This window comes from Schistocerca cancellata, chromosome 8 (assembly GCF_023864275.1).
Source record: "Schistocerca cancellata isolate TAMUIC-IGC-003103 chromosome 8, iqSchCanc2.1, whole genome shotgun sequence".
NCBI lineage: Eukaryota > Metazoa > Arthropoda > Insecta > Orthoptera > Acrididae > Schistocerca > Schistocerca cancellata.
Window position 1 is genome coordinate 197075068 of NC_064633.1, and position 13807 is coordinate 197088874.

The following is a 13807-nucleotide window of genomic DNA, read 5'->3' on the forward strand; positions in this document are numbered from 1 at the left end:
TGCCGATTGCGAATCCAGTGCGCTAAGCCGAGAGAGAGAGAGAGAGAGAGAGAGAGAGAAGGAGATAGAGGGGGGGGGGGGGGGGCAGTAGACGTACGACTTCCTTGTTACACGTACCAAGTGGGAACACAATTCGCGAATACCACCGGCAACATATAGCCAATAGTGCTCGATTTTTTACTCCTGCTTACTGCAGTCCCGCTGTCTGAAACAAATGCCGGACCTTGCACGGTATCTGCCTTCGTATTTGCTATAACTACTTCAGAGCGGAACACCGCAGACCACGAACATGAGAAGTGCCCTAGACTCAGTTACCTGTTTCTCTCATTCTTGCCACAATCGGTGCGTGACAGAAATGACTGTGTGACCTTTATACGTCTACCAACCCCATGTATCACGTGTCGAATATACATGAGGCAGCCAGACTTTCAGCCCCGCACAGACCGCTCTGCTATCCGTACACTATTCCACACGAACGCTTTCTGTACACGCCCCGTTATTCCACAGCATTAAACCTGTCAACATTACGATTAAGCCCCCAGCTGCATGCAACATGTCGTTTAACACCGTTTCTCACGAACTAAAGCAATTCGGTTCAGGACTAATAAAAGTTAACACGGCCTAATGCTTCCGTTACTGCATAGAGATTCAGGTGCCCAGCGCACATGCGTCGTTAGCGTCACAGTGCCATGTTCAGCAATGGTATGCGTTTGAATAACATGCCTCACACTGGCTGCAACAATGTACCGCAACTCTGTCCTCGTAGCACAGGGTGATCAAAAAGTCGCGCACATCAGTAATAACCATTAGGTACGTGACAAGTAGCACCGCCCTGCTGCAATAAAAAATGACGTTCATCTGCCTCAAGAAACGAAATAAACTGTGTATCGATGTCTCGTTACACAACACTGTTCAGAGTAATTTCAGAGAAAATGCGGCGCACCATTCGATGATGCCATACCGTACACCACTCCGCTTTTCTGACAGTGTGACGTATTCTCATGAGTGACTCGTGGAATTTCGGCTGACCAAATTCTTTGGTTTCTACTATTCTCATATACCCTAAGGTGAAAAACCTCGCCTCGTCAGTGCAGAAAAAACGCTCAAATTCTGCTATTCCATGGGTGGCAACAGATGAATGTGACGCTTTGCTTTATCCGGCGCCTTTAATTCCTGCACAGTACATGATATGCACGAAATATTAACTTCTGCATCTTTTCTGAGCCTACCATAAGAAACGTGGCACTGAACGGATAGTCTCCTCAAACTATTTGAACATGAACGCAGCATCGCATCCCTCAATTCAGTCAGTCTGGCGAACGTCAGAATGGCCAGGCTCCTGGTTCTCTTCCTGTTCGCAGCTTTCCCGGAAACGGGCGATCAATCTCGTTATTGTTTCAGTGTTCGACACTGCGGCTTCGGAATATTTCTCACGAGTGCTTGCGGATTTTCGGCTGACCAAATTCTTGCGTTTCCAGTATTCTCATATAATTTAACTGTTCAAACCAGTAGCACGAACGAATGAAGATTTTTGAGCAGCTGCCGACTGATTTTTTATCTTTGTTCAGAGATGTGATATCGTCCAAAGATTGCGCAGCCACACGAAGGTCGGCATTGTGCATCGATACCAGAGACAGCAAAGTCTTGCTACAGTGATGATGATGATGATGATGTTTGGTTTGTGGGGGAGCTCAACTGCGCACTCATCAGCGTCCATGCAAAGTCGCAATTCTTCACAGCCCAATTTTTTTCACAGTCCAATCTAGCCACTGACACGAATGATGATGATGATGATGAAATGATGAGGACAACACAAATAGCCAGTCCCCGGGCAGAGAAAATCCCCAACCCAGCCGGATATCGAACCCAGAACCCTGTGATCCAGAGGCAGCAACGGTAGCCAATTTTTTTTTTATTCTTCTTTGTTGATCTCATTTTGTTCTATATTTTTCGTTATATATGTTCGGGGGGGACGTCCCATGACTCCCGTTCAGGTTGTTCGTTGGGCCGTTCACTCAGTTTTTTTTATTACAGAGGGTAGCTAACCCTCTGACCGACCACAAGACCACGAGCTGCGGACATCTCGCTACAATGACAAATAAAAGGCGCTCATGAAGACATATCCTCTTTCAGCACCGCAGTACCATTGCACGGAGGCTGATATAGAGCAGTTACATCATCTAGTTAGGGCACCAGTGAGATTCGATTCTCAGATGGAACTGCACGTTTGTAAATGTTTTGTACTTCAAGACAACAGTTTGTCAATTAGTGCATCAAATGAACCTTTAATAGTCAACGATAGTTGTAAATGATCAAGAACTGCTGTAGCAATGGATTCTATAAAGTTAAGTATTTTTATCATTCATGTAACAAAGTGAACTAATGTGTCGTACTTCAGATCAGCCATCACCCAGAGCAATCCAAGAACCCACAGTAATGACCAGACGATTGTAGTTTCGTCAGGTCATGAAAAAAGGTTTCAAGAACATTGGAGGAGAAGTCGGTTGGTAAAAGACCACGGGGAAGATGAAGGAATACATTGCTAAATGAAATTAAAACGATATGCAACAGGATGTTCATAAATAATTGGTGAGAAGAGGCATTTGGAGGCAACATGTGAGACTGGCACAGATTCTTCGAGTCCCTTAGAAGCCAAGAAAAAGAAGAGGAACAAAATAAGAGAGGCGGGACCCGTACGGAGGAGTACAGCCGGCCGGAGTGGCCGCAGGGTCGAATCCTGCCTCGGGCATGGATGTGTGTGATGTCCTTAGGTTAGTTAGGTTTAAGTAATTCTAAGTTCTAGGGGAATGATGACCTCAGAAGTTAAGTCCCATAGTGCTCAGAGCCATCTGAACCATTTTATTGACAACTTTAAAAATGTGTCTTTACAGAGCAACACTACAAAATAGTACTATGCGCCTGCAGGAAGGCAACTAGCAGCGGAGATGTATCAAATGGTTGCCTACCTACACACACACAGTAATACTTCGAAGTTTTTCTCTGCAATGGCACTTTCTTAAAATTCTCAATAAATGCGGACGAGTGCCACCAAGGGTATTTGCCAAATCAGGGAGTCTTAGAGAAAGTCTTCGCTGTTTTATTCACACATGTACCAACGTCACACCCTCTCCATGATCACGCCACAGGAGACCGGCAAACAGAAGCACTGGAAAAGCATAATCAGGACCCTTTGTGCTTCGGATCGCGTTCAAATTTCGTTGAATGGTTATGAACAGTACTTAGTGGTTCCATCCTGTACACCAGAGCGAAGACCGTTGTCGCACTACGCTCCACAGGGGTGAGATCATTTTCAATTGGGTTGCTAGCCCACGAAGTCCTTAGAGAAGGGATGAAGTTTCCGGGAGATGTCAGCAGCATCAGAGACTGTCAAGAACGTCGTCGTGTTTCGCATTCCACAGCAAACTCTCCTTTTCGACCGCGAAATGTGTGGGAATCTACGTCCCAAGGAAAGGACTGGTTCCACTGGCGCTCTTTATGTCACCTACTGATGCCTTTTCGTATAGATTCCTGACGGCGGTTGTCCGAAATGTTTTCCTGAGCCACTTATACATACGAAAACAGCGTGATGTCAATGCTGGGCTTCACCGTTCGACTTCCATCGCGAAGGCGAGAGGTGAAACGTGGGTAAAAGAGGCTGCGACCAAAGCCTTCTAGATACAAGGCCTACGCACAGCGGCCATATTGGCACGTGACGTCACAAACTGTTGGCCATCTTATCTTTAGTCGGCAGTCCTGTTGACGTGTATGTTGAGTTGAAAGTGTGTGCCACGTGAAGGTGATATATATTTCATAAAGAATCCGCCTACAGTTCTTCGAAGTATGGGATACAAGTGTTGCGTTCCCTTTTGCCAGGGAAATTATAAATCCCAAAAATGCATTAAAGTGCACATGTTTCGATTTGCCAAATGTGTGAAGTTGAGAAATCGCTGGATTGCAGATATTCCCAGACAGGAATTTGTGTCTACGCATCACTCAAGGGTAAGTAAATGACAAAAAATTTATAGCGTGTTATTTGTTTCCATTGCACCACATTTTCCAATTGTTTTTAAAAGCAGTTACGTATCATGCACCAGTATAATTTGTTTCTTAATTCTGGACCATTGCTGCGAGGTTAATACCAAGCTGGCTGTGAAATGTCTCTCACATTTGCAACTATTGTCACACAATAGTTATATTAATTAGTGTGGCTCTAAAATGTTTAGTATTCCTTATCATTCCTACCAGATTACTGAGTTTCCAGTACTTTTATTTGGAAGAGCTACAGAATGATTTTGTTCAGTTTTACATACACAGCTATTTGGAAATAATTTCAATTTGAGTAAACTACCTTAGAAAATTGCTTTAATGAATTCAGTGTTCGACAGATTAAGCAGTATAGAAAGCAGAATTTCGATGTAAGTGCATTGTGATTAAATTAACAGCACTCTGTGACACGGATGTCAGCCAAGGATATAGGAGAAACAATCTTTTCATGTTTAAGGTTCTAAAGTTCTGGAGAAACAGGGAAATAAAATATTTTTTCGAGGTTTTCGATTTATTAAACATTATGTCAGGAGGTGCTCCATATCGTCGAATGATTTGAGTTTCATGTGAGGTCAGCAAATTTTGAAGTGTAGAGGAAAAGTTACGAAAAATAACCAGGGAAACAAATTCTTAAATTCTGTAGGAGCTCCAGCTGCTTTATTTAAAACCGAACACGTCTGCTTGTTGTTGCATATTGCCGATTTTTTAGTGCAAAAAAACGTAGCTCCTGAGGTAAAAGACAGAATTTAAAATTACAGTCTGTATTCAAGCCTAGAAACGCGTATTTAAGGCAAAATACAAATGTCCATACTTTCATTACAAGGACACGTAGAAGAGGGAAGCGCGAGAATCCCTACGCTGTCTCAGCTCTTAAATTCGTAAAGTTCGCAGAGCTGCAGAGTGCTTAGCAGGAGCGTTCCGATACAGACCCGGCCATCAGTGTGTGACGTCACAAGTGTGCGCGCAGGCCTGTAGTGTAGGTGGTGTTGCTGTGACGCCCTTCCCATCGGGTGACGCGTCCACGGCGGCGTTCCGCAGAATTGTGGTGAAATATGGTGCGAATGGGGAACCATTAAGCCACTTTTCACGTTGCCGGCACCATGCTATCTGAAGCGTCGGCGACCCCGACCTGACGTCACAGGGCGCCAAGCTTATACACCACAACAGAGAAAGGTTGTAGGCACCAATGAGCAAAATTTCAAAGTTATGCACCGCAAAGGGAGACAATTACGGGGTTTCGAAAAAGTGATCCCTCAATTCAGTTGCACAATGTAGATGCAGACCTTGCGGTAGGCCCAGCTCCGCGCAATTACGTGGGCCTTGTCGCTGCCGCCCGCTAACCGCACGTTTAACACTGGTAGCCTTACCAAAGACTAATGAATGTACTCGCTGCCCTCCGTGGGTCCGAAATCACGTGTAATTTACCGCCATTACGTGGAATCGCATAATTACAAGTGGCCGCCACGTGGGACAACTCTTCTGAACTGCGTGAATCGAGTTTCTGTTTAATATTCCGAGCAGCTCTCTCCTTCCTGGGCATTCCAAGATCTATTAGCATATCATTATCGGCCGTGACGTGTAGCCAAAGGCCTGACAAGTCTTCACGCTCCACGCCATTCAGCCACAAAGACGTACGAAATTACATCGTTTGGTGGTGGTGGCGGTTGGTGGTGGTGGTGGTGGTGGTGGTGGTGGTGGTATGTGTAGGCTGTATGCCTGTGTATGTGAAATCTAATCACATATCACTTTCGACACCACGCAATAAATCAGTAAAACGAGAAGTTGTAGTTTAGGTAAACATGCAACTCTTCTCAAACTTAAAGAAAGAAATCGGCGTATAATCCGTTCATCATAAGAATAAACCTGATGTAAACATTGCACTGTCCGCCCTCGTGGTCTCGCGGTAGCGTTCTCGCTTCCCGAGCACGGGGTCCCGGGTTCGATTCCCAACGGGGTCAGGGATTTTTCCTGCCTCGAGATGACTGGGTGTTGTTGTGTCGTCTTCATCATCATCATTCATCCCCATTATGGTCGGAGGAAGGCAACGGCAAACCACCTCCATTAGGACCTTGCCTAGTAAGGCGGTGCGGGTCTCCCCCATCGTTCCCCTACGCTCTGTAAAGAAGCATGGGACTTCATTTCATTTCAATCATTGCACTATGTATTTTTCCGCGTTTGCTGGAACCTCATTGGATTTAATGTTCACGTGGGACTGCAGCCAAGCTGTCGCGAGTAGTGTCAAGTACGTTACGCGCACATAGACTTAGCGATTATACGGGACAACAGCTTTACCGGCGCATTGAACTTAGCACTGGCCGGTCAGCTGATACAGCTAGCAGCTAGCCTGCAGTGACGTGGCCAGCTGCAGTTCACACGTAAAACGAGACGAGCTGAGGAACAACACAGCTTCGAATGTCACTTAATTTTCAAGCAGAATGAAATAATACACTGCAGATCTCCCACAATACGCTCCTTAGACGACTACACGAAAACCGCAACACGTTATCGTTTTTAGCTAATGTACTATTGTAACTAAAAACAAGAATGACGAAAATTCCTGACTTAACCACAGGGTAATTTTTCTGCATAAGCTGTGTGTTACGTAAGAGAGTATTCAAGGATTTCGCCGTATCGTTAGATATTGAAGCCACTGGAGGTATTACTTACAGTCAGTCGTCTGGTAATCTCTTAGCTCCTTCCTTATCGGAATCCGAGAAATACATTTCAATTCTGGAAGTGTCACGTGCTACGTGGATAACGAGAATCCACGAAGCCAACCAGGTGCAGAATTTTTTCTTCTTCTTTTACGACGAGCCGCGCTACATCCCACCAGCGTTCGGCAGTGACGTGCGAAACAGCTGCGTGCGTTAGTTCCACTACGTTTGGCAGCTTGTCTTGTTACTTCTAGGGCCAAATCCCGCATTTGGCTCCAGATCAGTTCTGTTGGGTTCATATTGTAATGGTACAGTAGCATATGTAAAAATGCAGCATTTGTATTATGTACTCGATGCTGTGAAAATGATTGTTTTTCATGTTTCTATGATAGTTATCTACTGTGTTAAAAAACGATTGACATAGTCAAAATAAAGAGGATCTGGTTTTTCATTTTTGCCTTAAAAATTAAATTGTTATGGTTTCTTAATTTAAACAACTTTTATGAACAGCCCGCATCTCGTGGTCGTGCGGTAGCGTTCTCGCTTCCCACGCCCGGGTTCCCGGGTTCGATTCCCGGCGGGGTCAGGGATTTTCTCTGCCTCGTGATGGCTGGGTGTTGTGTGCTGTCCTTAGGTTAGTTAGGTTTAAGTAGTTCTAAGTTCTAGGGGACTGATGACCATAGATGTTAAGTCCCATATTGCTCAGAGCCATTTTATGAACAGTCTTGTCATCAAACATCGATAATTAAGAATTTCTATTTGAAATGGTAAAAGGAATTTCTCGTCCAATATGTAATTAGAAACAAGAAGACGTGCATTATTTATAAAAAAAAAGATGAGTTTCATAATTACGTGATGTACGTATTTCAAACTGAACGAGAAGAAAAACGATACCGGGGAAATTTGAACCAACGCACGAGTAACTGCCTTTGCCTTACAGCCCATTACGCTACCGACTGCACTACGCGTACCATGTGAGTTTGTTTATTAACTGCATTATATACAACGCTAGGGAAAACTTCAAATCCGATTACCTCCGTAAATTTATGGAAAACATTAAGAACAGCCAATTTCTCGGCACTTTTTAACCGTGTTCCACGTGGGTGTTTCACTACGGAACAGAAAGCAGCCTCAGCCATTTTCATACTGCGCAATAACAGCGCGATAATCAGAGCACAACGCTGCACAGGTTTTGCAGTAAGTCGCAAAATCCGATTCTGTAATCTACTCAATACTGTTTCGCGAAAAAACGTCGTCTTCCGTCTAAGGATTCCCATTTGAGTTCACGAAGTATCTCCGAAATACTCGCTTCTTGATCGGTAACAAATATACCAGCACACCTGTGAATTGCAACTAATAGAAATTCCCGTGGCAGAGTACCGTAACAGCTGGCCACTGTGGCCGAACGGTTCTAGGCACTTCAGTCCGGAACCGCGCTGCTGCTACGGTCGCAGGTTCGAATCCTGCCTCGGGCATGGATGTGTGTGATGTCCTTACGTTAGTTAGGTTTAAGTAGTTCTAAGTCTAGGGGACTGATGACCTTAGACGTTAAGTCCCATAGTGCTCAGAGCCATTTGAACCTTGGATGACGGTTACGTCGTCAAAGAGTTGAGGATTTTTTTTCTTTTTTTACGCTTCGGATCGATATGTTTTGGGCCCAATATTGCGCTTGAAGTGGAGGATATATTTCACCTAGTGACAGTTTTCCACACTTTTTGTACTCCGGCAACTTGACACTTTTTAACATTGCTTCTGCTATATTTCATAATCAACATTCATTTCCTTTCTCTAACACTATTGTTTTTTCGATAATGTACGTATTGAATAGAGCCTTATCCGACAAATAAAAAGTTTGGAACAACTTTCTTTTCCACGAATGCGACCCATGATGTTTACGTTTGGTCTGCATTTGTTTCCACGAGTCGGACTAGTCAAAGTAGGGCAAGACCTTACATACTGGTGGAATGCACATGTGTTGTTTACAGTTGTTAGTTGAAGCAGGCACTATAGTTATTCCGCTGACGTCACTTATACGCCAGGAGCATAAATTGTCTCGGACTTTTTTTGACGGACACTTTATAACGAAATACTTAATTACGATGTATTCGTACAGTGTAAGCGTGCCAGTGCAACCTGAATTACGAAGTTTGCTGACTCACGCGAACGATGAGACAGCGGATGTTTGTCGCTAGGACTTCGCTACTCGAATAGCGCATGCATATCGGGAACTTTCGGCTTGCCGTAACCCCTCACCCCTTTGACGGCGGGTAACCTACTGTTCACAAGACTTCGCGGACGCTCGGTTGCGTGCAAGGCCCACTGGAAATCAATATGTAATAGAAATAGTACCCATATAAAGGTATTAAGTTTGTCGTATGTTATCGAGAACTTACAGGCATTTAAACGCGCAGTCAAGAATTATTAAACTCGTCTGAACTGACTACCCGCTCCCCGCCGGAGTCGGCTGCAGACACTCGCAAAACCTGCAGTGTCACGTGCTGTGACGTACGCGCCACAGCCTGTCTTTCTTGTTGGCCTCTCAGTTACCGAAGACCACAAGAACTGCTATCGACTTCCGTTAGCGTTCGATCCGGGGTGCTTGGGAGCCACCATATGGAATTCCGAAGTGGATAGTTTCTGCGTCGCAACTTGCGTATTACGAAAGGATGCAGTATCGAGGAAACAGCCCGTTGCCGATTTGTAAAAACATCTCGTTCTTGGCATGATTTGTTATAATTAAACGTCACTTAATAGCGTATCGTCGGTTAAACCTTTCACAATACGTAAGATACAGCACAAAGGCAGGAATTTGCAAATTCATCGTGATAGAGTGGTTATAAGCGCGGAGTTCCGAAGTGTTCTACCTCAGTAACTGGCTCGTAACCTACCGCGTTCAATATACAACTTTGCTCCCGCCGTTTTGCAACAGACGGAAGTAGCGGCAAGTGGGGTTCAGATGGTTAGTCACAGGTTTAACACAATATACGTAGACATCTGTAAACATAATGCCATAAAAATATTAGTCGATTTGTGACTGCATCATACCGTTATTCTCGATTAAGTACGTCAACTTACGTACCCATGTCTCGCCAGCCGGCCGGAGTGGCCGTGCGGTTCTAGGCGCTACAGTCTGGAGCCGAGCGACCGCTACGGTCGCATGTTCGAATTCTGCCTCGGGCTTGGATGTGTGTGATGTCCTTAGGTTAGTTAGGTTTAATTAGTTCTAAGTTCTAGGCGACTGATGACCTCTGAAGTTAAGTCGCATAGTGCTCAGATCCATTTGAACCATGTCTCGCCATTTGCGGGAAGTTTTAATTTCTGCTTTAACAAGAAGAAATCTGCGGCTGTGGCTCTTAAAATGCTGGGTAAGACCAATGGTGAGGAAACTATTAGTGGAAGAACGTGCAGAGAATGTTTCCAACGCCTTAACAACGGTGATTTTGATGTCGAAGACCGGCATGGCGGTGGAAGAACGTTTTCGTAGCTACTGAAACAGACGAAGACAGTCACAGGACAGCATTATCGAAAGCAACTGATGTGTTCGAGCCAAGCACTGAAACACAAACGGCCACAATACAGCGATAGACACGTAAAGGTAATTTTGCAGCAGGTCAGTGCTCGGCCCCATGTCGCAAAACCAGTCAAACTACGCATGGAAACGTTGAAATGAGAAGTCCTATCCCTCCCACCTGTCTCTGACTACCACCTTTTTCGATCAGCACTTCCGGTCATGCGAACAAGTGCAAAATTGAATCGATTCATGGATCCCCACAAAAGAAGCCCAGTTCTTCCGTCAAGGAATTCGTATGCTATCGGTAAGATGGGAGAATGTAGTCGCCAGCGATGGGCAGTACCAGCAAGTTTTTCTCAATAAAGTCCCGAACTTCTAGAAAAAACGACGGAAGCAAAGTTGTAGACCTATATATATATATAGGCTTCCGCCGTTTTTCTCGAAGTTCGGGGCTTTATAATGTATTAAGAAAAAATTGTCACTGTAGTGCTCCTTTATCAGCTCTGAATTTAAGGACGAAACACGCAGATGGGAATAAATATTCAAAGCACGCTCTGATATGGTCAATCAAATTAGGTACCACTCAGAATAAAAATCACAGAAAACACACATTTGCAAAAGAATTAAAAGGTTACTTACTCTCAGCCATAAACGAAAATTTATGAGCAAGTTCCTTTACGACATCATTCTCCAAACAAGAACGTATTCAATTAAAGTAAATCTTTAACTACCAATATTACTTCTGCGTCATTATATTACAACAGATTTTACCAATACCGACGCATTTCCGAAAAGTCCTCAGTGTGCTTGTGTTGTGAAACAGCATTTATTCATTAATAAATACGGTCAATGAGCTACTGCTTTAATTCGTTTGACAGAATGGCTACCAACCCTTCCTTATTACAGACCAAATCTGAAACTAGTTTACAGAGTTTGTAAAAGCAAACTTATGTTTTTGGGACGCCTTAATGAACACAGTTGAATATATGCTTTATTGGATTCAATGCTGGTTATCTTCACCTTGTTTCTTACTTGTATATCAGCAAATCGTTTCACTTTCGGAGTTTCTTTTATTTATTCGTGTGCCTTACATGATCTTTTTACAGTCTTATTTAAGGACTTCATATATAAAAGGTTAAATATACAGAAAAATGTGTGTAATATAAATAAAAATGGTTCAAATGGCTGTGAGCACTATGGGACTTAACATCTGTGGTCATCAGTCCCCTAGACTTAGAACTACTTAAACCTAACTAACCTAAGGACATCACACACATCCATGCCCGAGGCAGGATTCGAACCTGCAACCGTAGCGGTCGCGCGGTTCCAGACTGAAGCGCCTAGAACCGCTGGGCCACCAGCGGCCGGCTAATATAAACAACCAAACAAACAATCCAGAGAAAATTTTATAACTGAATAGCTATATTTCTTAACCATTCTACAGCTCTTTGTGCCATCAATCGCAGCTCGCTGAGTCCACCAGGAAATTTTCGTGGTATACACTCTTGAATCAGGTGCTGCGCAGTTTGCTCAGGATCACCTGTCACACGCCGGGGCATCTTTGAACCTCAGTTCACACAAACAGGCACTACATCTTCCACGCCCTGTACACAATCTATTCAGCGATGTCCATAGTTTTCTGGGAAGACCAAATCCATTCAGGGTCAATTATAAGACGAGAATTAGTCGGAGGAAACTTCTGCCGAAACTCTTTCCAATCTTGACAAACGTCATACACAAGAGGCGCATCTTGCGTCGGCCACAGCTGTGTCTAGATTTGAGTCTATCTTCTGGCAGGTGGATTCTGTAGTTCATTTTATAGAAGTGAATTCTGGTGAGTGAAACACATTTGGAACACTCTTATTGCTGCTGCTTCTCGTCTTATTGATGGAGGTGTAATATTACACAATATAGGCAGCCATGAAAGTGGTGTGGATTCAGTAGTGCAACTGATTATTCTCATTGTCTGATGCAATTTGACATCAAGTATGCGTACATTTGCGCTATTTCTCCGAGCTGGAGAACAGTATTCTGCCGTGGAGTAAACTAATGCCAATGTAGCAATACGAAGAGTGTCTGCATTTGCACCACATCCTGTCCCAGCGAGTTTCCTGACAATATGAATTCTGATGTTCACCTTTTTTGCTACGTATTGTAAATGATTCTTAAGGGTAAGAGCCCAGTCTAAAATGGCTCCCAAGTATTTTGGTTATGGGCTACGTTCCAGGGGGACGTTTTCGAAGACCACATTCAATTTGCGATTTCCCTCACGTTTGTTAAGATGGTAAGCATTTACCACGGTTTTAGATGGATCTGGCTTCAATCCCCAGTTCTCGAAAGAGGCGCCCATTATGTGTAAATCTGTGGTCAAAGATCCTTGTCACTGTTCCAGTTTTCTTGCTTCACAAGCTAGTGCTAGGTCTTCAGCAAATTGTTTCTTTTTAGCGCTAGTGTTGGGCATATCGCTGGTTCAAGATTACAAAACGGTTGGTGATAAAAAAAGAGCGCTGCGGTAGCCCATCATTCAGCCTGCACCATCTGCTCCCTTTGTCTCCAACGGATATTTGAAATGCTTCGTTGCTGCGCAACTTTCGGGGATCATGAAGGTGTATTAAGAAAAAATGGTTACTGTAGTGCTCCTTTATCAGCAGTAAATTTCGGACTTAATTCTTGCAACATTTTAATCTCTAAAATGAAATTTTCACTCTACAGCGGAGTGTGCGCTGATATGAAGCTTCCTGGCAGATTAAAACTGTGTGCCGGACCGAGACTCGAACTCGGGACCTTAGCCTTTCGCGGGCAAGTGCTCTACCGACTGAGCTACCCAAGCACGACTCACGACCCATTCTCACAGCCCTAATTCCGCCAGTACCTCGTCTCCTACCTTCAAAACTTCACAGAAGCTCTCCTGCGAACCTTGCAAGGAGACGAGGTACTGGCGGAATTAGGGCTGTGAGAATGGGTCGTGAGTCGTGCTTGGGTAGCTCAGATGGTAGAGCACTTGCCTGCGAAAGGCAAAGGTCCCGAGTTCGAGAATCGGTCCGGCACACAGTTTTAATCTGCCAGGAAGTTTCGTTTTAATCTCTGCTTGATCCACTACCCAGTCCTCATGAATTCAGAACTTGACACATCGATGTATAACGTAATCTCGATGTTAACGTACCCTGCACTAAACAAAAAGCGTACTTCCAGTTCTCGCTACCTGAGGTGAATGTTATTGTTTTGAACGTCATGTTGGTCTCACGTATTGCGAACCGAACGATCACGATAGTCGACAGACAGCTCTTTCAGTCTTCGATACAGCGTGTTACATCAAAATGACGTCACGTTTGCACGAAGCTTTGTGAACTGTAGGTTATCATTATTATTTTATTTTATTTTATTTTATTTGGCCTATGAGAGTGTACTCAATTTAGCCATCGGCAACACACAGTGACAATGTACACATAATTGAATCAACAAATACAGAAATGCATATTTACAAGAATAAAAAGCCTAACTGTTACAGTTTTGTACATAATGTTTTAAAAATTGAATTGAATTGAATTGGAAAATAATTAAAAGTGTCTTGGCTTACAATTCACACCAATTCTGAAAG